The following is a 7708-nucleotide window of genomic DNA, read 5'->3' on the forward strand; positions in this document are numbered from 1 at the left end:
GGGCCTCAGGGGGCATGGGAGTTGCTGGTGGGAGGCAAGAAACAAGTTCTGGCTGCTGGTGGGCCCACTGCCCAATGCACATGCCCCGGGGAGGGAGAGCCCGCGGACGGGACGCTGCGTGGCTATGCCTGCAGGCGGCCCTGCGCAAGTTTACAAAGCCCGAGCAGTGGACAGATCTCTTGGGGGTTGGTCTGGGACTTCCTCGCTGTTTAAACGCCAATTCTTAGTCAACGACTGCCAGCTGTTTTGGAATCCAACCCATCCAAAGTCTGATCTGCCTGGAACCACAGAAGTCAGTGCCTGGGGGAGCCCAGGACACCCATGCTCCAGCAGCTGCCAACTGCTCACCATCCATAATGATCCCCATCTCGCCTCCCGAACATTTTCAGTGAAATCTGTTCTTGTATGTCCTCTCATCCCCAGGAATGAACAGTGACCACCTACATCGCTGCACAGCATGACGGGGACACGGGAGGGCTCTGATCAGGCATTGGGGGCTGGGTTGGCTCCACATAAGTGGAGAAGCGTGTGGAGTATGAGGGCATCTGGGGGCCCGCGTTCTCCCCCTGGCTGATGTCAAAGAGGCCTTACGGAAAGAGACAGGACAAGTGTCCTCACTGAGGGAAGAGTCTGTGTTTTCTAAGACGCGCTGGCAGGTGGCGCTGCCGGATACAGTTTTAGGATAGAACGTACGCTAAGATAAGGCAGGGAGTTTTCAGGCCAACGCTGTGTGACTTTGCTAGAGATCCTTCATTAAAGCACAGGCAGGGCTCAGCTCACAGCCCATGTGCTATCCCAAACTCACAGCATGAGGCCTAAGTGAGGGTGACTCTGTGCCTGGGCACATCCGGGGATGGGCGGTGGGGCAAAGCCGATGCCTGGGGACCTCCATGGCTGTTCCAAACCAGCCGACCAGGCACCACAAGCACCGTGCATGCATGAGCTAAGGGCTCCATCAACACCAGGACAACTTTGCAGGTGTCACTGTTAGCTGAGAGGTGCTGAACGTGAGTGGCTCTCTGGGTAACTGGGAGGGAGGTGGGCGGGGGGCTGCCGGCTCTTCCCTCCAGAATCCCTGCACCAACACACACCTGTGCCTCTCCCCTAAGGCCATCACATATACTCAAAACCAAAACACAACAAAATGAAACAAAGGACGAACTAGGGAGAATGGGACCAATTCAGTGCCTTGATGCTGCAGGACTGCAGTAAAAGAAAAGTGAAAAGAGGCTTTCTTCCTCTCTAGGAGATATTGGAGACAGACACCCAGGCACCACTGGGAACTTGGTGGGAGTCAAGGCCACCACTGTGTCCCAGAGCTGCTGCCCTCCCACAACCGGGGTCAGGATTTCTGGGGGAAATCAAGTCATGGCCGTCAGAGAATACCCTGAGTGTGGCAGCTTGGGGAAGGGGACCCTGGGAAGTGACCTCACTTCCCTGGCAACCGAACCCAACAGAATTAAGACCCGAGGTCACCGGGCACCCACTCTGTCGAGAAGCCCCTACTCAGCTCACCCGGTTGGTGAACTCAGCTCAACTCAGTCACCCATGTTCTGCTGCATCCCAACACACCGAGGCCGCGGTGCCCAGAAGGACCGCAGCCAGGGGCTGGGCCAGTGGTGCCGGTGCTGGCTCAGCTCTCACCCCAGGCGCCTCTGGCCTTTTGGCCACAGGGACCCAAAGGTAACCCAGGGAGGCCCGGGGCAGGCCCGACCAGCCCAGGCCACCACTCAGGCCCCACCCGGGTATAGCCCCACATCCCCTTCCCTTTGCTGGTGGAGGTGGGCTGTCATGTTGGGCTGGGTTGGGGGGCCTGCCTCAAGCACGAGCAGGTCAGAGGCCTGGGGGGCCTGTCACGTCCGCACCCCGGGTCCCAGCTGGCGGGCTGGGCTGTGGCCAGCGGGGCAGGGACCTGCCGCACGAGTCGAAGCCCGTGCCCTCTGGCTGTGTCTCTTCCCTCCCGGGTGGCTGTCTCAGCTGACCAAGGTCCCGTCTGATCGGGCAGCAGAGGGTCGAGCGGGCAGAAGCGGGAGTGGCCCTGGCCGGGCAGGGCTCTGAGACCTCCAGGCCGGGCCCGCTGCCACTCACTGTCATTGCAGAGCCGGAGACTGCAGGAGACGCTGGATCGGGACACCCACGCCGCCTCCCCGAGCGAGGGGCCGCTGCACGCTTCTCAGGGCCAGCACCAGCTCCGGGTGAGTCTGCACACGGAAGGGTCCTCACCACCACGACGGCCTCCTCCCCAGAAACCGCCCAGGCGGCACGCCAGGGTCCTGCCCGCGGCTGACAGGCAGCTCAGCAGACCCAGCTCTGACCATAACCCTAACCGTAACCCTAACCCTAACCCACATGTCCCAGGGAGCAGCTCCCTGGGAGTCAGGTGGAGGACCAGGAGACCACCGAGGCACAGCCCCAAGGTGAGAAGGGCGGCGCTGGTGAACCTGCGCAGCTGAGGGAGGGCCGAGGGCTGGGCCACACAGGGAGGTGTCCCCGGAGGCTGCTGCTGGCACCAGAGCAAACATTGGTCTCAGACCACCTGCCTACAAGAGTTCAGTCACAAAACACATCCTGTGGGCACTTGCTGGGTAGGAGCTGTCCACAAAGCTCTGGGAAGATGTCCGCCCTTGAAGAGGCCCACGGAAAGGGAGGCACGTGGCTCAAGTTTTCCTCTCTCAAAGCACGAGCGAGCACATCCACGAGACTGAAAGCTCTCTCCACTTCCAACAGTCACAGATCCAGAGGAGGCGCGGGCAGGGGAAGATGCCACAGACCAAAACCAGGACCATCAGGATCCAGCAGGAGACCCCGAGCTCCCTCCTGCTGCTCCTGCAGCTTCTGTAGCTCCAGCAGCTAACGCTGCTCCTGAAGATCCTGCCGCTCCTGCCCCTCCAGCAGCTCCTACTGCTCCTGACGATTTCGCAGCTCCTGCTCCTCCAGAAGTTCCCGCAGTTCCTGCTGATCCTGAAGGTCCCACAGCTCCTGCTGCTTCCAAAGGTCCTGAAGATGCTGCACCTGCAGCTGGACCGCTGGGCCACTGAGAACCATTTCAGGCATCATCAGCCCCTGGGGCTGAGCCCCCTCTGCGCCCACCCGCACCTTCTTCTTCAAAATCCCACCATGAATCCCCTCCCGCACCCAACCTTGACTTCCATTCCCCTGAAGTGATTTGCGTTAGGTTTTTCTTCACTTTCCTCTGTTTGTTTCATATCGGCTATGGCATCCTTTATTTTGCCCTTTTAAGTTTCTTTTAAAAAAATATTGACTTTGTCCCTCTGGAATTGTGCAATTCAGGAGCACTAGGTGCCTTCACGATGATGTACGACCATCACTACCTGCAGGCTCACACCATTCCTTTCTTCAAAGTAAAAACTTGGATCCACAGCACGCTCTGCCCGCAACACCTCATCCCCCAGCCCCTGACAGCCCCGAGTCCTCTTCCCCTCTGGGTGTCTTTACCTCTCCTGGGTGTTCCCTGTCAATGAAGCCACAGGAAAGCTGGCTTTGCGTGCCTGCCCACGTGGCTTAAGCGGGGACTGGTGATGTTTTCTTTTGTTTTCACTTGAAATCGCATTTTGATTATTGGAAAGGGAAATCCAGGTGGGCTAAAGATGTCATGTGCAAAATGAAGCCCTTTCGGTAACTCTCTGCATAACCTCGGGGGAGGCGCTGCTCTTCCCCCTGGGACGCCACAGCCACAAGACAGAAGGGAGATGCTTAGCTCTTCCTGGGGCAAAAACAAAAGCACACAAACCAAGAAACCAGCAAAAGCTCAGAAATATACCCGGAAAGAGACTCCACGACCCGCGAGGTCCCAAGCTTGGAGAAAGGCTACACATCCCCGGGGTCCAAAAACCTCTCGAAACCCAGCGCTCTAAACAAACAAAACAAACACGCAGATCCAAGGAGAGGCACAGCAGGTGGCCAGTGTGCGTTAGACGTGCTCGACCTCTCGGGAGGACACAGGCAGTCCGACACACTGTGGGGACAGCACTGGTCACCATGACGATGGCAGGGCTTTAGCCTGGTGACAGCCAGCCCTGGTGACAACGTGAGGAGGCAGAGGCCCCAGCAGATACCCCAGAGGGATGAGAGAACAGACACACCTCTCCAGGGAAACAGTGTGCAGGAAGCATCACAGGGCCACAGGCGCAGCCCTTTCCCGTCAGTGCCGATCCATAGAGCTGACCCCACCAAAGTGCTCTCACAACTTGCAAAGAAGTTTTAACTTCAGCAACATGAAAAGAATCAGTATGTCATCAAGGCATTTTCAGAAGTGACCTGCCCTGGGCCCGAATGATACAAACACGTAAATACACAGATACGCACGTAAATGTACACGCACATGCATCCAGGAAAAGGGACAGAGAGACTGAAACACAGACAGGTAGATACAGATAGAAACAGAGAGAGCGAGAGAAAAGACAGGCGCTGAGAGACACAGATGAGGAGAAGGAACACTGGAGCTGGGAACGAGCGGAAGTCACGCCCATTTTTAAAGGAAAGATACTGAGGATGAAAAGCTTATTTCATTTATTCCAGAAAGAAAGCTACTCATAGGCTATCTTTATTTCAGAAACTAATTCTCTCCTGGTCATTTATTGCGATGATATATTGAATGGATAATAGACATGTTCCATTCAACATATACACATTTATATGCAACAAAATAAATATTATACATAAATGTATATATTTACATCCTCAATTTTATATGTTATAAAAACAACTTGAAAGAATTTGAAGGGCAGAGTATACAGTTGTACAAAAAGCCACCTTTCAGAACACATTAGGCGATGTCTTTCCTATTTCTCTGTAACTCCTATGCTAGCCAAACGAGCCACTAAGCAGCCTAAAGATCTGCAATGAAGGGTGCCTCTCTTTGCAACTTTTATGCTTTTCATGTCCACAGCATAATCGGTGATAGGAAGAAACTGATTGTTTTGGCCTTGGACCTAAATGTCACTATGCATTTGGTTGGCTTAGACTTTCCAAAGGATAAAATCATCCCTTTGTCACGTCAAAGAAAGTACCAAAAACCAAAATTGTCAAAGGAGAGTTATAATTTCCTATAATGGAAAAAGAACCTACCTTGTGAGAATGGAAGATTTCCAAATTATAAAGGAGTCAGATCAGTTGGGCAGGAGCGGGAGGCAAGGGCACCAGCCCGCTCTGGCCAGGCAGGCCGCGGGCGACTCTGAGAGTCCAGGCGCGGGGCGGGCTTGGCGCGGGGCGGGCTTGGCGGCGGCCCGAGCTCCACGGAGGCTTCCGCGCCCGTCAGCAGAGCGCCCAAGCGGAGGGGGCACAGCTTTGGGCCCAGCGGAGGGATAGGGAGCAACATAGGCTCCAGGGTGCTCAGGGTGGGGAGCTACAAGGGTTCCGGGGTGCTCCCCGCGCCCCCAGCCGTGGCCCCCGGCGCGCAGACTGCCGGCGACCGCCCTCCCCGCCCTGCAGAGGCCCGCGCGGCCTCCCTCCGTCCGCGGGGACCCTGGGCGGCAACCGCAGCATCCCCCCTCCTTCCGGCGCCCCGCGCCCCGCCGACGCCGCCTTACTCACCTGAGGTGCGCAACCGGCACAGCCGGCCGTTGGCCTCCTTCCCGCCGAAGCGTCTCGCTGCGGTTCTCCCTTCGTGGGCGGGCTGTTCCCCGGCGGTGGCAGCGGGTTCCGGGGTGGGGGGGCGGGGAGCAATAAACCGAAAGGCTGCCTGTTTGCATTTTCCACAGGCCGGCGCCACCGCAGCCGCCTTGGATCCTCACAGCCCCCTGCCGGCCGCAGCTCTTGGCTGTCTCGCTGAGCCGACAAGCCTTCGCGGACAGGGGACGGAGCCGCGGCGCGAGACGGAGGTCGGGCGGCGGTGTGCGCAGACTCTTTCCTGTGGGGACTGCGCGCATGCTCACCAGCGGGGCGGGACCTGCGGCCGCCGTGTGGGGGCGGGACACGCGGCCGCTGCGTGTGGCCGGCCCCGCCCAGGGGCGCTGGTCCGGCTCAGCCAATCGGGAGCGCCGGGTACCTCGGCGCGGGCGCTTTGAATGCTTCCTGGGCCGCGTGAGGCAGCGGCAGGGTGGCCACGCCACTGCCGTTTTGGGAGATCTTTTGAGATCGGGAGGGGATCCCGCCCCTCATGCTTTCGCTGGACCCCCACACTCGCCCTGCCGCGGGACTGGCGAAAAAAAAAACAGCTGGGAAAGTAAAATAACACTGACTTCAGGTAACAGTTACCTCTTTGGATGGAAGGAAGGGAATGGGATAAAGGAAAGGTGAAAAAGAAACTTCAAGCATTTGCATATTATTTGATTTCTTAAAAGAAAGATTTTTAAATGCTAACATTTTGCCAGAATGCTTAAATTTTTTAAAGAAATAAAATGTTAATATGTAATTTTGTTACAAAAATACCCAAAATATATTCATGCATATGCACACAGATATGCATATTTTATATCTAAATGTAAAAAACTTTAGTCAATGAATAAAATTATAGAAATTTTCTTTATCATTGAACTTTATTCTTTTCCTTAACTTACGGTTATTTCAGGTACTTCAGGGCTCCAGAGCCTGCCAGGAGATGCACATATCCAAGAAGGCCAGTCCCCAGCAGGGAAGCAGGATGGAACCCCAGGTGCAGGTAGGTCAAGGGAGGATGGGGATGCTGGGGATGGTCAAAGGCAGGCAGCGAGGCTCGAGGTCAGGCAATGGGGAGGGAAGCATCGGGGTCTATGTGGGGCACAGGTAGGCCAAGGCAGGATTGAATGAGGGGCGCTGTGCGGGACCGAAGTAGGAAGGGAGGGGAGGGGTGCTTCAGGAGCCAGGGTCGGGGTATCTCCCCCTACCTCCTGCCACCTCCCAGAGCAGCAGCTGAATCCCTCCTGAGCTCCCTGTCAGACAGGCCCAGCTTTGGTATCTGCATCCTTGCCCCAAGTTGCTACACTGCTCCTCTCATCTGGATCCCACTGCCCGCTTTTCTTCCCCGCCAGTGACCTGTGCTCAAACGCCCCGCTGGCTGGGACACCAGACCCAGTGCACCGTCCAAGGGACACAAGGGGGATTCCCTTGTTCTGTGAGCCAGTGTTCTCCAGGTGGACAGTTTTCTCTGCCTCTCCTCCCAATGTGTAAGGCCTTCTCTCTAGGTGCTAAAGCCCTACACATTGACCTGTTTGGGTTTGTTTCTCGGCCTCCAATTTTACCCCGTCAGATGACTGTCCATAAGTTTATAAGAAGCCTTAACACCTCGGAGGGCAATGTACACTTCTTGTTCTTGTTCCATTTTATCTTGGCTCTTCTTAGAATTCCTCATCCCCCACCCCTGATGTCCAAGTCCTTGGCTGACCTGAAGCAAGAATCCTGGTGCTCGATACCTGACCAAGCTCCTCTTGGTACCTCTCCATCCACAGAGCCGCATACTCTGCCCGGTGGCCAAGAACCCTCAGATGTCTTTGCTGTATCTGGAGTGGAGTCTGATCTCTCTCCCTTTTGGCACTAGCCTTGAATAAATTCTTTCCTACCATTTTTAACAAGTGTCCGGTGAATACTTTCTCCTCACCAGCAGCACCGTGGAGCCTGCCGCATGGCGGTCACAGCTCAAGCACACCCAGGCTTACACCCTCAGTTACTAGGTTCCCCCCACACGCCCGCATGACACAGAACCTGAAAAAAGTCTGAGCGCTTCCAGAGCATGGAACCCGCGCACCCCACCTTTCCTCCTGTGCGATCTCCT

At 56.2% G+C, this 7708-nt stretch overlaps 1 long non-coding RNA gene across 1 annotated transcript; it reads left to right on the plus strand.

The window, feature by feature from the left end:
- The first annotated feature begins 5702 nt into the window (after nucleotides 1-5702).
- Nucleotides 5703-7502, plus strand: LOC140697602 (uncharacterized). The gene is made up of 3 exons (XR_012074759.1): nucleotides 5703-6205; nucleotides 6530-6619; nucleotides 7279-7502. It is a non-coding gene; the product is annotated as an uncharacterized lncRNA (long non-coding RNA).
- The last annotated feature ends 206 nt before the right edge of the window (nucleotides 7503-7708 follow it).

Source organism: Vicugna pacos, chromosome 7 (assembly GCF_048564905.1).
Source record: "Vicugna pacos chromosome 7, VicPac4, whole genome shotgun sequence".
NCBI lineage: Eukaryota > Metazoa > Chordata > Mammalia > Artiodactyla > Camelidae > Vicugna > Vicugna pacos.